The 19,537-nt window shown below is 45.2% G+C and overlaps 1 long non-coding RNA gene across 1 annotated transcript; it reads right to left on the bottom strand.

Moving 5' to 3' along the window:
* Window positions 1-1,195: 1,195 nt before the first annotated feature.
* On the bottom strand, window positions 1,196-18,470 carry LOC145538801 (uncharacterized). The gene is made up of 3 exons (XR_014077256.1): window positions 15,985-18,470; window positions 15,308-15,431; window positions 1,196-15,214 (listed from the first exon to the last, which is right to left on the bottom strand). It is a non-coding gene; the product is annotated as an uncharacterized LOC145538801 (long non-coding RNA).
* Between the last annotated feature and the right edge of the window lie 1,067 nt (window positions 18,471-19,537).

The following is a 19,537-nucleotide window of genomic DNA, read 5'->3' as shown; positions in this document are numbered from 1 at the left end:
TGCTGAGTCCTGCCTAATACAGCCCAGGCATCCTGTATAGCTGCTGGGTAAAATATAAGATGGCCAGTTAAACTGGAATTTCAGGTAAACAATGAATAATTTTTAGCATAAGTATATCCCATGCAATATTTGGAACATACTTATACTAAAAATTATGTGTTGTTTATCTGAAATTCCAATTTACCTAGATATCCTGTATTTTTATTTGTTGATCTGGCAACCCTCCCTAGGGGGCTCCTGGAACCTTGTATTGCAGCCATTCTGTGGCACCCAGTTACAGCCCCCCTTTTGAGTCCCTGGGGCCAGGGAGATGTCAACTTAAGGAAAAGTCAGGAGTTTCTGGATTATTGATTTCTTGCCCGCTAAACTACTTTGCAACTAGAAAAGAACAATTCCATTTTTCTCTCTTAGTGTTACTTTTAAGATGGGTTAAAAATATATGCTTTGTCATATTATATATGCTCTATGTTACAAAATCCACTAAACTTGGAGAGGGGTTTACAGCTTACAGAGCATGGCCATATGCCTTCTCTCTTCACCCTCAGGTTAACCCTGGAAGTACAGGACTGGAAGGTGGTGATCACTTTCTGCATCCTGGTTGGGGATCCAGAGGCCGAGGGAGCTCAGTGACTCATTGACAGTCCCAGCAGTGGTACTGGGGGAGCCCAAGCAAGCCCCAGGTCCTAGCTCCTGGTGCAACACGCCTCCCTCCTACAGCCACTGGACTCTAAGCTAATTAGGCAGCAAAGAAGTCTTTGGAGGAAGCTAAAAGTTAGAGGAAATGCCCTGGAGGGATTAGGGTGGGGATAGCCAACCAGAATGGCATGTTTTAATTGATCTTTGGCTGTGCCAGCTCTCAGGGCAAGCAGCTGCTGTTTCTGAGTCAGCACCTTGAGTGAGGCTCAGCCTGCCCAGAGTGCAGGCATTTCTGGGTTCTTCCCCACCCCCACCCCCCAAGTTCTTTGTGCAGGAAGTGAGTCTGTGTAAAGCAAAAGGTTTCTTCTGCTCTCTTAATTAGCCAAGCCACTTGAAGCCTGGAGTCCTGGGAATACCATCCAGGGTCACCTAGAGCTTCGCCCCACCCTTCTACCCAGGTTATCCCAGAAGCCCCAACAGACCTGACTCTGCAGATGAAGCTAGACACAGCTCTGAAGACGCTGCAGGAAGCACAGAATCCTTTGTGAAAGAGTTTGAATACTTGGATGCTACTTGGCAAATTTATTAGCATTAATAGTTATTCAGGGCCACCCAGGAGGCATACGCCCAGCTATAACCCTGGACAAAGAGAAGGTTTCCAATAGGAAAAAAAGAAACTCTCTCCAGCCTCACTGAAGGCCTTGGGATTTGGAAAAATCTCTTCTCAGACAAGGAGAAGAACCCTGGACTTGAGGACCTTCTTGCCACTGAATTCACACAGCCAATGGCTTGCCTGCATCTCCACAAAAATTTTAACAGGCATCTCAAACCTAACAGAGCTCTTGGGCTTCCCTGGTGGTCCAGTGGTTAAGAATCCACCTGCCAATGCAGGTGACACAGGTTTGATCCCTGGTTGGGGAAGATACCATGCCACAGGGCAACTAAACCCTGTGTCACAACTACTGAGCCCATGCTCTGGAGCCCATGAGCTGCAACTACTGAAGCCCACATGCTCTGGAGCCCACAACAAAAGAAGCTATGGCAATGAAAAGCCTTAACACCGCAACTACAGAAAGCCCACATGCAGCAAGGAAGACTCAGTGCAGCCAAATAATAATAATAATTTTTTAGAAAACTAGCAGAACTCTTGATGCTGTCCCACTCACCCCCTAACACATTAGTCCTCTAATTTTCCCCACCATCTACTCCAAAATAAATTATTTTGGCTTAAGCCAAAAATCTAGATTCATCCTTGATTCCTCTTTTCACATCTCTACAGCCAATCCATCAGCAAGATCTTTTGGTTCAGTCATCGTGAAGTATGAATCTGTCAAATTCATACTTGACAGCTTGGGTTCAGTCAAATCTGTCCGTTTCACTTCACCTCCATTGCCACCAATCTCTTCCAGGCCACCATTACCCATTTGAAGAAATCAGCTAGGTTTGTCCATAGCCACCATGGCTCCATAACAATCCTTTTTCCCATACATCATCCCAAGGCCCTACGTGATCTGGTTCCAGCTTACCTTCTATGCAAAGGGCTTCTCTTCCTTCAAGTAAGAATTAAAATATCACACGACTCTCCCTTTTAGTACCTGAATTGGCCATTTTCATATTTATTCATCTATGTTTATTGTCATACTGCCTTCATCAAAATGTAAGCTCTGTGTCTTATTCTCTATTAGATGCCCAGTTTGCCAATGTATTGGTTTCCTAAGGCTGCCGTAACAAAGTACTACAAAGTGAGTGCCTTAAAACAACAGAAATGTAATCTCTCACAGTTTTGGAGGCTGGACATCTGAATCAGGGTCTTGCTAGGACCATGCTCCCCGCAAACCTTCTAGACGAGAATCCTTTCTTAGCTCTTCTAGCTTCCAGTAGCTCTAAGCCTTCCTTGGCTGTGGCAGCATAACTCCAATCTCTGCCTCCATTTTCACATGGGAGACTTCTCTCTGGATCTGCATCTGTTTCTCATCTTCTCTTATTATAAGGACATCAGTCACAATGGAGTAGGGCTCACCCTACCCTGGTAAGACCTCTTCTTAACTTGATTGTATTTGCCAAGACTCTATTTCCAAATACGGAGAAGGCAATGGCATCCCACTCCAGTACTCTTGCCTGGAAAATCCCATGGATGGAGGAGCCTGGTAGGCTGCAGTCCATGGAGTCGCTAAGAGTTGGATGCAACTGAGTGACTTCACTTTCACTTTTCACTTTCATGCACTGGAGAAGGAAATGGCAACCCACTCCAGTATTCTTGCCTGGAGAATCCCAGGGACAGGGGAGCCTGGTGGGCTGCCGTCTATGGGGTCGCACAGAGTCGGACACGACTGAAGCGACTTAGCAGCAGTAGCATTTCCAAATAAGGTCACATTAACAGATATCAGGGATTAGCACTTCAGTGTATCTTTTTTAAGAAAAAAATTTTTTTTGATGTGACCATTTTGAAAGTCTTTTATTGAATTTGTTACAATATTGCTTCTGTTTTATGTTTTGGTTTTTGGACGATAAGGCATGTGGGATCTTAGTTCCCTGACGAGGGATCAAACTGGTACCCACCCTCTCCCCGCAATGGAAGACAAAGGTTTAATCACTGGACTTCCAGGGAAGTCCCTAGCCTATCTTGTTTGAGGTACAATTCAACCTATAACATCCTGGCATAGTAGATGCTCAAAATATATTTTGGGAATGATGTTTTCAGCTGGAGTCAGTAGATTACAGTGAACTGATTTCCAGGGCAGCAAATACAAGGGCCACAGGGCTGAACCACAAGCGGTAGGAACCCTATAACTCTATAACACCACAGCAGCCCACTAGAAAGAGAATAGGCAGATAAATCGGTTATTTGGTATTACACAGTTTTTTGAAATCTTAGACTAATTTTTTTCCCACTGATTTCAGTAAACTGGCCAACAAGGCAGCCTGCTGTTTACAAATGCCTCTACATGTACCTGTCTTCAGCTCCTCACAGAGGAGTGGACATGTGTGACAGCTGAAGGGGCAGGGGCTCTGAGAGAGGGCGGGGCTTGCTAAGGAAATGGCAGGGCCAGGACGGGGCTTGGGCCATTTGGACCCCTTGGCCAGTGCCCCTGAAGGCAGTCAATGGGTGTGTTTTACAGGCTGTGGTCAAAGTCAGTCAGTGTTCTTATAGAGCTGCATGATAAATGCTCAAGAATGAGGAAGATGACAAGATGGAAGCAACTTTGCTCAGCTTTAAAAGACTCTAAATAGCCAAGACTTAGGTATTCAAAACTGAGGCTGATTCTATATAATTCCATTTGGAAAAAGAAAAAAAAAAAAAGACTCCAGAGTAACACCTTTTGAGATTGTAGCTTCACAGTATTTTAGAGCTAGAAGAAAGACACAGTATTAGATCTAGGAAGAGGCCCTTATCCTCAAAAAGGATGAAATCTCAGGTGTGGGATTAAGCCTCCAATGACTCTAAGACCAATGCAGAGCATCCTAAGAGTGTCACCAAAGGAACTCAGAAGTGAGACTGTGAGTCTCCCACTATGACCCTGCAAGAAACTTCCTAGGAGAGGGGAGATGCCTTTTATCCAGGTCTGGAGGGAAAGAAATACAAGTTTCACAGGCAGAAATACATTCTGAGAAGAGAGACTTGCTTAAGCAAAGGTGACTGGAAAAGACTGGGTGTGTTAGTAATATGGGGACCAGTGGGGGATTATGACCAAAATATGTGTGCTGGGCTCATTTGTGTCCGATCCTTAGGAGCCCCATGCACTGTAGCCCACCTGGCTCCTCTGTCCATGGATGGAATTTTCCAGGCAAGAATACTGGAGTGGGGTACCATTTCCTACTCAAGGGGGATCTTCCCAACTGAGTGATCTAACTGGCATCTCTTGTGTCTCCTGCACTGGCAGTCGTATTCTTTATGGCTAGCACCACCTGGGAAGCCCATGACCAAAAAAATGTGTGTGTTAGTCACTCAGTCGTGTCCAACTCTTTGTGACCCCATGGTCTGTCCATGAAATTCTCTAGGCAAAGATACTGGAGTGGGTTGCCATTCTCTTCTCCAGGGGATCTTCCCAACCCAGGGGTCGAACCCTGGTCTCCTGCATTGCAGGCATATTCTTTACTGTCTGAGCTACCAGGGAAGCCGCAAAATAGAGTTGGGTCAATCAGTTCATTCTGCATGAAATACCACTGGTTTGGGGTTCCAGCCCCAGCTGACTGATTCCCCAAGGGACTAGGCCCTGGGTCTCTGGGCCTGTCTCCTCATCTATAAATAAGAAGGTTTTCCAAAGATATTAAGTGAAGCCTCAAGTTCTAAAAAGATGCTGCTTTGATAGGCTTTCTTATTGAAATGCCTGTTAAGATTGAATTTTAAGAATGGTTTTTATGCCTTAAAAATGTTTAAAAGCCACTGTTCTCAATAATCGATTTCCTTCCAACTGTATAATTCTAGTTCTTTATGCTGCAGGCTTCAGAGTTCCTCTGGCTATTCAAATATAGCATGACTCATTTAGGATTTACCAGGTCCCTTTGAATTGTCTATGGCTGTATTAAGTCATTTGACCTGTTTCCAGTGGAAAATCCATTTTTATTTATATCCTTAGGAGGAAAACAACAGATTGGGAAAGACTAGAGATCTCTTCAAGAAAATTAGAGATACCAAAGGAACATTTCATGCAAAGATGGGCTCGATAAAGGACAGAAATGGTATGGACCTAACAGAAGCACAAGATATTAAGAAGAGGTGGCAAGAATACACAGAACACATGTAAACCCATGGCTGATTCATGTCAATGTATGGCAAAAGCTATTACAATATTGTAAAGTAATTAGCCCCCAACTAAAATAAATAAATTTATTTAAAAAAAAAAAAAAAAAAGAACTGTACAAAAAAGATCTTCACGACCCAGGTAATCACAATGGTGTGATCACTCACCTAGAGCCAGCCAGCCAGAATGTGAAGTCAAGGGGGCCTTAGAAAGTATCACTACGAACAAAGCTAGTGGAGGTGATGGAATTCCAGTAGAGCTATTTCACATCCTCAAAGGTGATGCTGTGAAAGTGCTGCACTCGATATGCCAGCAAATTTGGAAAACTCAGCAGTGGCCACAGGACTGGAAGAGGTCAGTCTTCGTTCCAATCCCAAAGAAAGGCAATGCCAAAGAATGCTCAAACTACCGCACAATTGCACTCATTTCACATGCTAGTAAAGTAATGCTTAAAATTCTCCAAGCCAGGCTTCAGCAATATGTGAACTGTGAACTTCCAGATGTTCAAGCTGGTTTTAGAAAAGGCAGAGGAACCAGAGATCAAATTGCCAATATCCGCTGGATCATCGAAAAAGCAAGAGAGTTCCAGAAAAACATCTATTTCTGCTTTATCGACTATGCCAAAGCCTTTGACTCTGTGGATCACAAGAAACTGTGGAAAATTCTGAAAGAGATGGGAATACCAGACCATCTGACCTGTCTCTTGAGAAACCTGTATGCAGGTGAGGAAGCAACAGTTAGAACTGGACATGGAACAACAGACTGGTTCCAAATAGGAAAAGGAGTACGTCAAGGCTGTATATTGTCACCCTGCTTATTTAACTTATATGCAGAGTACATCATGAGAAACGCTGGGCTGGAAGAAGCAGAAGCTGGAATCAAGATTGCCGGGAGAAATATCAATAACCTCAGATATGTGGATGACACCACCCTTATGGCAGAAAGTGAAGAACTAAAGAGCCTCTTGATGAAAGTGAAAGAGGAGAGTGAAAAAGTTGGCTTAAAGCTCAACGTTCAGAAAACTAAGATCATGGCATCTGGTCCCATCACTTCATGGGAAATAGATGGGGAAACAGTGCAAACAGTGTCAGACTTTATTTTTTTGGGCTACAAAATCACTGCTGATGGTGATTGCAGCCATGAAACTAAAAGACGCTTACTCCTTGGAAGGAAGGTTATGGCCGACCTAGATAGCATATTTAAAAGCAGAGACATTACTTTGCCAACAAAAGTCCGTCTAGTCAAGGCTATGGTTTTTCCAGTGGCCATGTATGGATGTGAGAGTTGGACGGTGAAGAAAGCTGAGCGCCGCAGAATTGATGCTTTTGAACTGTGGTGTTGGAGAAGACTCTTGAGAGTCCCTTGGACTGCAAGGAGATCCAATCAATCCATCCTAAAAGAGATCAATCCTGGGTGTTCATTGGAAGGACTGATGTTGAAGCTGAAACTCCAATACTTTGGCCACCTCATGCGAAGGGTTGACTCATTGGAAAAGACCCTAATGCTGGGTAGGATTTGGGGCGGGAGGAGAAGGGGACGACAGAGGATGAGACGGTTGGATGGTATCACCGACTCGATGGACATGGGTTTGGGTAGACTCTGGGAGTTGGTGATGGACAGAGAGGCCTGGCATGCTGCAATTCATGGGGTCGCAAAGAGTCGGACACGACTGAGCGACTGAACTGAACTGAACTGAACTAGGAGAAAAAGCCTGGTGCTGCTGAAAGAGTCCTGAGAAGCAAGTCAGCAGATCTTGCTTCATGCTGTAATAACAAATATCCATAAAGCAGTATAAATAAAACTAGGAATATCTGTTAAATAAATGCTAACTAGTGACATCACCTTGAGCGAGTCTATTTGCCTTGTGACCCTTGCTTTTAGTTTCTCTAACATCAAGACAGTGCCTGCTGGCCTGCCTCAAGGCACTTTTGTGAGGCTCAATGAGAGAATATACTCGAAAGTTCTTTACAAACTATAAAGCACTCCAACTGTGTTATGTACCAGGTGGTGCTGGGTAAGTCAGGGCTTGAGAGAGCAGCTCTCCTGGGTGATAGTGGAGGGGTGGTTTGACTCTGAGACCTCAGAAAGTATCTGATGTTCCCTGACAAGTATTTCTCAGCTCGGTCATAAGAAAGAATAGGAAAAAAAAGAAAAAGATAAATGCATGTGCTACCCACTTCAAACGTTTCACTCCACTCCAAGTCCCTGTTAGCCTTCTTAGTCACAAGATCCATGAAACTAAGACTTGTATGAAAACTGATAGAGGCCTAGTGGGAGGAGGCTTGGCCAAGACAAACTTGTAAGGAAGACTGAGGCAGGAAGTCTTGTCTAACTTCCAAAGACATTTATCACTTCTTTGCACTATTTGTGAGCTCAAGATGGGGCTTATTTAATTTTACTTTTCATTGATCTTTAAGTGTATTTTTTTAATTGAGATATAGTTGATGTACAATGCTATATAAGTTACAGGTGTATAATACAGTAATTCACAAATTTTAAAGATTATACTCCATTTATAGTTATAAAATATTGGCTATATTCCCTGTGTTGCACAATAAATCTTTGTAGCTTATTTATTTTATCATAACAGTTTGGGCTTCATAATCCCCTACCCCATATTGCCCACCTCTTCTCTTCCCCACTGGTAACCATTAGTTTGTTCTCTATATCTGTGAGCCTGCTTTTTTTGTTATGTTCACCAGTTTGTTATATTTTTTAGATTCCACACATAAGTGATGCATGCATGCGTGCATGCTCAGTCGTGTCTGACTCTTTGTGACTCCCTGGGCGTTAGCCTACCAGGCACCTCTGTCCTAGCCCAGGGGCTGAACCCACATTTCTGGTGTCTCTTGCATTGGCAGGTGGATTCTTTACCACTGAGTCAATGTAAGTGGTACCACACAGTAATAATCTTTCTCTAAAGACTTTTTTGGTTATTGTTGAACTCCTAATTAAAGCCACATCATTAGCCCAATGAATGAGCACAGTTTCTCCTATAGTTTAAGAAGCACTGAACTTATCCACTGACAACACATCCATTTACTAAAACTCATCCAGTGACAACTGTCCTTCTCCAGTCAAACCACCATCCCCACATGTCTTTACCCTGCACTACCAGAGATCTCAGATGATTCAAATATGCTAGCCTCCTTAATCAAGGGGTTGAAACATCAAGAGATTGCAGTCTAAGCTAGGTTGCACACTGGAATGTAAGAAAGAATGCCTTTGCCCTAACACACTCCATGATTCTCCATCTTGTGGAACCCACATTCCTTAGCCTGGTGGAAGGTCTCCTGAGTCTGACTGCATTCTGGAGGGAGTAGGGTCTACTGGCAGAAGCCCTGGGCTGGAGACCGGAGACAGACCTCAACCTTGTCTGCCTCCACTCCTGAGAGCCAACGAGCATGTCCTTCCACTTTCCATGCCTCAGTTTCCCTGCCCATCCAACAGGAAGCTTGAACTAGTCCAGCTGTAAAGCTCCATTCCTTTCCTGGGGTGCTACCCCTGGGCTAAGAGGGAAGCTGAGCAGTTCTGCTTTTAGCACATTAATACCTGAGTAAGTTTTCCTTTGTGAAGGATTCTGCTGCTAAAAAAAAGAAAATGCTTAAAAACACTGACCCTCACCCTGTGACTCCGAGGCTGCCTCAACAACTTTCTGTCCCCCAACCCTGTGAGAAGCTCATATACGGCCACAGTGACTTTACTCAAAACCCTATCCCGACATGCAACGCTCAGGCTCCAATTCCAGCCTCACCTCCTCCAAGAAGCCAACTGACCTGCGAGGATCTCTGTTTATTCTGAAGAGCCCACTAGGTGTGGCCAGAGCTGTGCTGGCCTCGGAGTGCCCCATGCTGGCTGTCTCAAAGGTGCCGCACTTGCCTACTGAGAGTCTAAGACCCCTAGGGGCAGGGACCATGGTCTGGGTCCAGTGCCAATCCTGGGGCACAAGGGAGACCTTGTGTATGAACGTGGCAGAAGGTGACATCGCTGATGGGGCCTTGAAGTCTGCTTAGAAGACAGTCATGTCCAACTCTGGGCCTCTCCCCACTGCCAAAGTGCAGCCAGCACAAGGGAAGAGACAAGGTAGATTCCCAGGGCCGGCAGAAGGTGGAGTGAGTCTGAGACAACAAGCCATGCAGCCTCCCAGCTCCTGTAATAGCATCCCACCCCATTCCCACCCCACCCCCACTCCCGACATGCTTTGGGCGAGGCTGCTGCGGCCCTGTAAACAGAATCTGCAACTGCACCGTATTTGCTCCAGGACTTGCTCTGATTCCCTCTCTTCCTCACTCTTCTGAGGAAGAGAACACCTTTCTCCTATGAAGAGACTAGCTCTGCCTCAAATCCATTTCCACCCCAATAGTGGGTGAGCTTCGCAGGTCCCTTCTGCTCTCTGGGGGGCTTCCCAGGTGGCACGAGTGGTAAAGAACCCACCTGCCAATACAGGAGACATAGGAGACACCAGTTCGATTCCTGAGTCAGGAAGATCCCCTGGAGAAGGAAATGGCAACCCACTCCAGTATTCTTACCCAGAGAATCCTATGGACAGAGGAGCCTGGCGGGCTACGATCCATGGGGTCGCAAAGAGTTGGGCATGACTGAGTGACTAACACTTCTGCCCTCTGGAGCTTGGTTTCTGAGGCCCTGCCTCACTGACTTTTCCAGAAGTCTGCCACCCCTTTGCCTTGCTTGGCTCCATTCTGCTTGCACCCTGGATGCACCCTGGGGCCCTCACTCTTGGCTCTCCTTTGGCTCCAGCTCTGGGTTCTGCCCCAACAGAGACACCAGCCTAAGCTGATAGCCCAGGCCTAGTCCCTCCAGCAAGGGAGTTGAGACAAGGTAGGCTTGGCTCCTCTGATGATGTTCATATGACAGGCCAGGTAAGCACTGCTGTGCTTACTCCACCTGCTGTGGAGCAGCAGAGGCCTTGGGGTCTCGTAGCAGTGATACTTTCTGGGCAATAGACAGAGCCAGCCTGACCTGCAGAGGCATTGACTAGAGCTGGTAGTGCTGAGAGGAGATCAGTGGCTCCCCGAGTGGCCAGCATGCCAGCCTCCGGACAGAGGCCTGTGGGTGGGGGGTTCACCTCTGCCTCTGCAATCTGTGTGACCTTGAGCAAGGCCTCTTCGCTCCCTCCCTTTCACAAACATGCTCTGAGCATTTTACAATGGCCAGGCCCTCTGTTAAGGCTCTGAGTCTTCAAAAAATACAGCCCTGATCCTCAAGAAACTTGTAACCTAATTGCGGAAGCAGAAATGTGAACAAATAACTATAATATCTTCCTCCTGGGACTCAGTTTCCTTATTGGTGGAATAAAGGAGTTCCAGCCCTGACACTCTGCAATGCTCTCCCCACATTAGACCATCTGTTCCCACTGGTCTGGTGAAGTGGTAGCCCACAGTCAGCAGGTCATCCATAGAGTTAGTAATAAATGATGACTCGAATTGCATTAAGGGAAGTCTGCAATGTGGCTTGTTGTGGCCAACAGATTGCTGTGGTCTGGGTCTTGCTCTCCAAATTTCCATTGTCTCAGCTATTTCAGTTAAAACTGTCAAGGATTATTTCCAGCATATCCAGGGGATCCAAGGGGGATCAGATGAAAGACAGACTTTATGTAGGTGTTGGACCCAGCACTAAACTGAAAGCTCCTTCTGATTATTGGTCCAGACTACCTGCAGGCCCACCAGGTCCACATCCTCCCCTTTCTTGGCTAGGAACTGAGGAATATGAAATACATTTCTGGGAGCATAAGGGGCTCTCAGGCTGAAAAGTTTCCACAGGATTTCTGAGGACAGTGTATTTGGTGGCCTAGGATAGTGCTTAACTAATGTTTTTCTGGCTGGCGGCAAATCTCAGATGTTAGTTGCAGAGACCCTGATTTTCACATCCCCATCTTTCTCACACCCACACCCCTCATAGCAACCATCCTCCCTCTTCTCTGTTTCTCAAGTTGAAACCCAGCAAAGGGCAAAGAAGACATCCAGGTTATTGGACCCGCCCAAGATGTCTTCACAATCCAATAGAGCAGGGGCCCTCAACCTCTGGTATCTAATGACTGATGATCTGAGGTGGAGGTAATGTCAGAATAATAGAAATAAAGTGCACAATAAATGTAATGCATTTGAACCATCCCAAAACCATTCCTCTCCCTGGTCTGTGGAAAAATTGTCTTCCATGAAACCAGTCCCTGGTGCCAAAAAGGTTGGGGACTGCTGCAGTAGAGGGCCTTCAGCCTGGGGTGAGAACCAGTGGAATAATGATCCCCTCTTGGAAGCCAGTGGTATCCTGCTGATTCTATATTTATGCAGCAGTATTGATCACTTGACTTTTCTTTCTTTGTTTTCCTCCACTTGTGTCTTCTTGGTATCTTCTGGAATTTGGTTTTCAAGGTCTTTGCCTTACATCTTCAAAGTCTGCAGAGAAAAAGCGGTCCCAGACAGTCCGGCTCTCGTGGGCTGGTAGTTCCGGTTCCCCAGCTCAGGAGCACACACCTGTTGGGCACCCCAATATGCAGGGGCTTCCAGAGTACTTCTTATTGCGTTGCTCAGCTGGAGCATCAGGCCAGAGACAGGGGTACGGCCAGGCAAACTTCAAGGGTAGTGAGGGAGCTATTGAAAGTCTTGCGATAAAAAATGGATCTTGAGAATTTCATCACTGTGTGGATGCTGCCCATTCCTTCCAGGAGGGAGCAATACTTGCTTCTTCCCTGGGAGCTTCCAGAGATGAGAGGGCACATGGAAGCTGGTGGGACAGAGGCATCTTTACTCTGCACACCAGCTGAATGTCAGCCCTGTCACATGGAGGCGAGGAAGCCTCCACTGCTGCCTCTGACGGGCTGAGATTGAAGCAACCAACTTGACCAACATAATTTGGTCTTATATTTGTTTGCTTTCCATTTAGCTTTGAAAGAAGCTTTTATCTTCACTGCCCTGTTGTTTGGCAGAACAGCTTTTGATTAGGCATAGAGCAACACTTCAGTTTCTTCTTGAAACTGCTGGATGAACACAGAGGCGAGCAATGAAGTGCTGCACTAAGATGCTCTGGGGTGCTGCATGGGTCACAGCTTATGAGAGAGTGACTCATAGAGGACGCCCAGACCTGCCTGGGGGGCAGGAAGGGTAGCATTTAATGACTGATGGGCCCTGGACCATGACAGGCAGAGGCAGATGGGATGAGGTTCACAAGGACATTGCATCATTCTGGGGGTGACCTGGACAGTGCCGAAAGCAGAAACAACTACCAGGAGGACCACTCTTCCCTCATTTGCAAAACCTTTTGCCATTTTCTTTTTTAAAATTATTATTTGACCATTTATTTATACATAATTTATAACTAACATCTAAGTTTTTACCTGCTGCTCACGATAAATTCTTTTTTTAATTTATTTTTTTTATTGGAGGATAATTGCTTTACAATATTGTGTTGGTTTCTGCCATATATCAACATGAGTCAGCCATAGGTATGTCCCTTCCCTCTTTAACCTCCCTCACACCTCCCATCCCATCTCACCCCTCAAGGTAATCACAGAGCACCAGATTTGAACTTCCTGTGTTATACAGCAAATTTTTGCCATTTTCTTAAAGGAAACATTTTCTGAATTGTCTGTGATTTTAGTTAAGTTCTAGCCAAGCTTTCTTTTAAAAATAGGGCACTTTTACATAGATACTGAATTACTAAGCAGTTGTCAACATCAGCATCATCATTATCAAAATGCCATCCAGGTGTTCAGCTAAGCAGATCCTGGTGCAAAGCAATTTAAATGAATAAACACATTTCCTCTTCATCTTTGGGAATTTAGCTAAGGAGCAAAAAAACAACACTGATGTGGATAAAAATGTAAAAAGATATGCAGACATGAACCATGTTTTACAAAATCTGAGCCCATAGTATCAGTTCAGTTCCTGTTCAGTTCACTTGCTCAGTCGTGTCTGACTCTTTGCGACCCCATGAATTGCAGCACGCCAGGCCTCTCTGTCCATCACCAACTCCCGGAGTCTACCCAAACCCATGTCCATTGAGTCAGTGATGCCATCCAACCAGCTCATCCTCTGTCGTCCCCTTCTCCTCCTGCCCCTAATCCTACCAGCATTAGGGTCTTTTCCAATGAGTCAACCCTTCGCATGAGGTGGCCAAAGTATTGGAGTTTCAGCTTCAACATCAGTCCTTCCAATGAACACCCAGGACTGATCTCCTTTAGGATGGACTGGTTGGATCTCCTTGCAGTCCAAGGGACTCTCAAGAGTTTTCTCCAACACCACAGTTCAAAAGCATCAATTCTTCGGTGCTCAGCTTTCTTCACCGTCCAACTCTCACATCCATACATGACTACTGGAAAAACCATAGCCTTGACTAGATGGACCTTTGTTGGCAAAGTAATGTCTCTGCTTTTTAATATGCTATCTAGGTTAGTTATAACTTTCCTTCCAAGGAGTAAGTGTCTTTTAATTTCATGGCTGCAATCACCATCTGTAGTGATTTTGGAGCCCCCAAAAATAAAGTCTGACACTGTTTGCACTGTTTCCCCATCTATTTCCCATGAAGTGATGGGACCAGATGCCATGATCTTAGCTTTCTGAATGTTGAGCTTTAAACCAACTTTTTCACTCTCTTCTCTCACTTTCATCAAGAGGCTTTTTAGTTCTTCTTCACTTTCAGCCATAAGGGTGGTGTCATCTGCATATCTGAGGTTATTGATATTTCTCCCGGCAATCTTGATTCCAGCTTCTGCTTCTTCCAGCCCAGCGTTTCTCATGATGTACTCTGCATATAAGTTAAATAAGCAGGGTGACAACACACAGCCTTGACGTACTCCTTTTCCTATTTGGAACCAATCTCTTGTTCCATGTCCAGTTCTAACTGTTGCTTCCTGACCTGCATACAGGTTTCTCAAGAGACAGGTCAGATGGTCTGGTATTCCCATCTCTTTCAGAATTTTCCACAGTTCATTGTGATCCACACAGTCAAAGGCTTTGGCATAGTCAATAAAGCAGAAATAAATGTTTTTCTGGAACTCTCTTGCTTTTCCAATGATCCAGCAGATGTCAGCAATTTGATCTCTGGTTCCTCTGCCTTTTCTAAAACCAGCTTGAACATCTGGAAGTTCACGGTTCACGTATTGCTGAAGCCTGGCTTGGAGAATTTTGAGCATTACTTTACTAGCGTGTGAGATGAGTGCAATTGTGTAGTAGTTTGAGCATTCTTTGGCATTGCCTTTCTTTGGGATTGGAATGAAAACTGACCTTTTCCAGTCCTGTGGCCACTGCTGAGTTTTCCAGATTTGCTGGCATATTGAGTGCAGCACTTTCACAGCATCATCTTTCAGGACTGAAATAGCTCAACTGGAATTCCATCACCTCCACTAGCTTTGTTCACAGTGATGCTTCCTAAGGCCCACTTGACTTCACATTCCAGGATGTCTGGCTCCAGGTGAGTGATCACACCATTGTGATTATCTGGGTCATGAAGATCTTTTTTGTACAGTTTTTCTGTGTATTCTTGCCACCTCTTCTTAATATTTTCTGCTTCTGTTAGGTCCATACCATTTCTGTCCTTTATCGAGCCCATCTTTGCATGAAATATTCCCTTATCTCTAATTTTCTTGAAGAGATCTCTAGTCTTTCCCATTCTGTTGTTTTCCTCTATTTCTCTGCATTGATTGCTGAGGAAGGCTTTCTTATCTCTCCTTGCTATTCTTTGGAACTCTGCATTCAAATGGGAATATCTTTCCTTTTCTCCTTTGCTTTTTGCTTCTCTTCTTTTCACAGCTATTTGTAAGGCCTCCTCAGACAGCCATTTTGCTTTTTTGCATTTCTTTTCCATGGGGATGGTCTTGCTCCCTGTCTCATGCAGACATGAACCATGTTTTACAAAATCTGAGCCCATAGTATCAGGAAGGAATAAAAGGTGTGGTGTCTAATCATCAGTCATACCTGCATCCATCTGATGAAATGATGGCACGCTGATGGCTTTGAGTCAGGGCTGCTGGAGAGAGGAGAGTGGGCTTGAAGGGGCACTGCAAATTCTTTTGAGTCAAAGTAACCCAGACTTGGAACCCTTGAAGACAGAGAGCACATCCTGTTTGTGACTGAATCCTCACCATCCACTACAGGGCCCAGCTGTATTGATCTTAAGAATTATTACTGTTGTTATCATCCCTGTTGTGAATGTCCCTCTGTGACCTACTAACTACCTCACCAGATAAGACTCTCATAAGGAGGGTTAGCGCTCACAGATGTCTTCAACTTGCTGAATTTTGTGGCAGGTATGACATATCACTGTTCTGAAAGCTCTTTCCCCAGGGTTCTGTAAACTGGAACAGCTATCATTGAGCACCATTTATTAAGAGGTAACAGTTGCTGGTACAATGAAATAGGTGCCGTGGAAAATTGGAATTTAGTGTTGCAACCCAGGACCTGGGAGCCAGAGTAATGAGCTGAGAAAATCTGAGGGGCAATATTTGGGGCAGGGGTTGCTGAAAGGAGAGAGAGTCAACTGGGAGGGGCCCTCTGGCCTAGCTCCAAGGATCTAGGGCTAAGGCGGCCCCAGGGATTCCCCCAGCTGGAGTGGAGAAGAGCCACTTCCAACTGATTTGGAAGATACAACTCACACTTGATGGGCTGTTTTGTACATTCTTCTGGATTCCATGACTCCCTGGTGGTGCAGTGGTAAAGAATCCACCTGCCAACGCAGGAAAGGCAAGAGATGCGGGTTTGATCCTTGGGTTGGGAAGATTAGTGGGAAATGGCAACCCAATCCAGTATTCTTGCCTGGAGAGTTCCATGGAGAGAGGAGCCTGGCAGGCTGCAGGTCCGTGGGGTTGCAAAGAGTCAGACATGACTGAGCATGCATGCATACACTGGATTCCACAGCACATAGATAAGAGTAAAATTGTCTAAGAAACTAAAAACTGTTTTTCTCTTCTACGCTTCAGGGAGAAACTCTGGATTTGTTTTAGAGGCATTTCTCCTTCCTTCCATAAAATAAAAGGAATCATAGGGTTGTCAGTGCTCAGCTTCCTCAGCTTTTCCTGTGTCTGATGGAGGCCGTCCATCAGACCTCCCCACATGAGCAGGGTGGAGTTTTCTAAATGGACTTTTGCAAAGCCCTGCAGGATGCGCGGGCAGGGCGGGGTCAGAGAAATGCAAAGCATCCCAGGCATCAGCCGGGGAATTTATTCCTATCCTCTCCTCTGCCTACAGAACAGCCCCTCCCCAACCAAGCCACACCCCACCTCAAGTCCTCAGCCTTCTCCCCTTGGAGCTGAAAATACTCCAAGCCCTCTGGTGGAGATGTTGGCCCAGGTGAAGAGAGGGGAGAGCCTCTGGTCAGAAGGAATGCCTACCGAGTCATCAGTTCAGTTCAGTCGCTCAGTCGTGTCCGACTCTCTGCGACCCCATGAATTGCAGCACGCCAGGCCTCTCTGTCCATCACCAACTCCCGGAGTCTAGCCAAACCCATGTTCATCGAGTCGGTGTCATTCTCCGACTCATTCTCTGTCGTCCCCTTCTCCTCCCGCCCCCAATCCTACCCAGCATTAGGGTCTTTTCCAATGAGTCAACCCTTCGCATGAGGTGCCCAAAGTATTGGAGCTTCAGCTTCAACATCAGACCTTCCAATGAACACCCAGGATTGATCTCTTTTAGGATGGACTGAGTGGATCTCCTTGCAGTCCAAGGGACTCTCAAGAGTCTTCTCCAACACCACAGTTCAAAAGCATCAATTCTGCGGTGCTCAGCTTTCCTCACCGTCCAACTCTCACATCCATACATGACCACTGGAAAAACCATAGCCTTGACTAGACGGACTTTTGTTGGCAAAGTAATGTCTCTGCTTTTAAACATGCTATCTAGGTCGGCCATAACCTTCCTTCCAAGGAGTAAGCGTCTTTTAATTTCATGGCTGCAGTCACCATCAGCAGTGATTCTGGAGCCCAAAAAAGTAAAGTCTGACACTGTTTCCACTGTTTCCCCATCTATTTCCCATGGAGTGATGGGACCAGTTGCCATGATCTTAGTTTTCTGAACGTTGAGCTTTAAGCCAACTTTTTCACTCTCCTCCTTCACCTTCATCAAGAGGCTCTTTAGTTCTTCTTTACTTTCTGCCATAAGGGTGGTGTCATCCACATATCTGAGGTTATTGATATTTCTCCCGGCAATTTTGATTCCAGCTTGTGTTTCTTCCAGCCCAGCGTTTCTCATGATGTACTCTGCATATAAGTTAAATAAGCAGGGTGACAATATACAGCCTTGATGTACTCCTTTTCCTATTTGGAACCAGTCTGTTGTTCCATGTCCAGTTCTAACTGTTGCTTCCTGACCTGCATACAGGTTTCTCAAGAGACAGGTCAGATGGTCTGGTATTCCCATCTTTTTCCACAGAAAGAATTTCCACACTTTATTGTGATCCACAGAGTCAAAGGCTTTGCCATAGTCAATAAAGCAGAAATAGGTGTTTTTCTGGAACTCTCTTGCTTTTCCAATGATCCAGCAGATGTTGGCAATTTGATCTCTGGTTCCTCTGCCTTTTCTAAAACCAGCTTGAACATCTGGAAGTTCACAGTTCACGTATTGCTGAAGCCTGGCTTGGAGAATTTTGAGCATTACTTTGCTAGCATGTGAGATGAGTGTAATTGTGCGGTAGTTTGAGCATTCTTTGGCATTGCCTTTCTTTGGGATTGGAACGAAAACTGACCTTTTCCAGTCCTGTGGCCACTGCTGAGTTTTCCAAATTTGCTGGCATATCGAGTGCAGCACTTTCACAGCATCACCTTTGAGGATTTGAAATAACTCAACTGGAATTCCATCACCCCCACTAGCTTTGTTCGTAGTGATGCTTTCTAAGGCCCACTTGACTTCACATTCCAGGATGTCTGGCTCTAGGTGAGTTATCACACCATCGTGATTATCTGGGTTGTGAAGATCTTTTTTGTACAGTTCTTCTGTGTATTCTTGCCACCTCTTCTTAATATCTTCTGCTTCTGTTAGGTCCATACCATTTCTGTCCTTTATCGAGCCTATCTTTGCATGAAATGTTCCTTTGGTATCTCTAATTTTCTTGAAGAGGTCTCTAGTCTTTCCCAATCTGTTGTTTTCCTCTCTTTGTTTGCACTGATCGCTGAGGAAGGCTTTCTTATCTCTCCTTGCTATTCTTTGGAACTCTGCATTCAGATGAGAATATCTTTCCTTTTCTCCTTTGCTTTTCGCTTCTCTTCTCTTCCCAGCTATCTGTAAGGCCTCCTCAGACAGCCATTTTGCTTTTTTGCATTTCTTTTCCATGGGGATTTTCTTGATCCCTGTCTCCTGTACAATGTCACGAACCTCTGTCCATAGTTCATCAGGCACTCTGTCTATCAGGTCTAGTCCCTTAAATCTATTTGTCACTTCCACTGTATACTCATAAGGGATTTGATCTAGGTCATACCTGAATGGTCTAGTGGTTTTCCCTACTTTCTTCAATTTAAGTCTGAATTTGGCAATAAGCAGTTCATGATCTGAGCCACAGTCTGCTCCTGGTCTTGTTTTTGCTGACTGTAGAGAGCTTCTCCATCTTTGGCTGCAAAGAATATAATCAATCTGATTTCGGTGTTGACCATCTGGTGATGTCCACGTGTAGAGTCTTCTCTTGTGTTGTTGGAATAGGGTGTTTGCTATTACCAGTGCGTTCTCGTGGCAAAACTCTATTAGCCTTTGCCCTGCTTCATTCTGTACTCCAAGGCCAAACTTGCCTGTTACGCCAGGTGTTTCTTGACTTCCTACTTTTGCATTCCAGTCCCCTATAATGAAAAGGACATCTTTTTTGGGTGTTAGTTCTAGAAGGTCTTGTAGGTCTTCATAGAATCGTTCAACTTCAGCTTCTTCGGCATTACTGGTCGGGGCATAGACTTGGATTACCGTGATATTGAATGGTTTGCCTTGGAAACGAACAGAGATCATTCTATCGTTTTTGAGATTGCATCCAAGTACTGCATTTTGGATTCTTTTGTTGACCATGATGGCTACTCCATTTCTTCTAAGGGATTCTTGCCCACAGTAGTAGATATAATGGTCATCTGAGTTAAATTCACCCATTCCAGTCCATCTTAGTTCACTGATTCCTAGAATGTCAACGTTCACTCTTGCCATCTCCTGTTTGACCATTTCCAGTTTGCCTTGATTCATGGA

This window comes from Giraffa tippelskirchi, chromosome 2 (assembly GCF_054371585.1).
Source record: "Giraffa tippelskirchi isolate mGirTip1 chromosome 2, T2T-mGirTip1v1.2.pri, whole genome shotgun sequence".
Taxonomy (NCBI): domain Eukaryota; kingdom Metazoa; phylum Chordata; class Mammalia; order Artiodactyla; family Giraffidae; genus Giraffa; species Giraffa tippelskirchi.
This window is presented reverse-complemented; position numbering and strand designations above follow the sequence as displayed.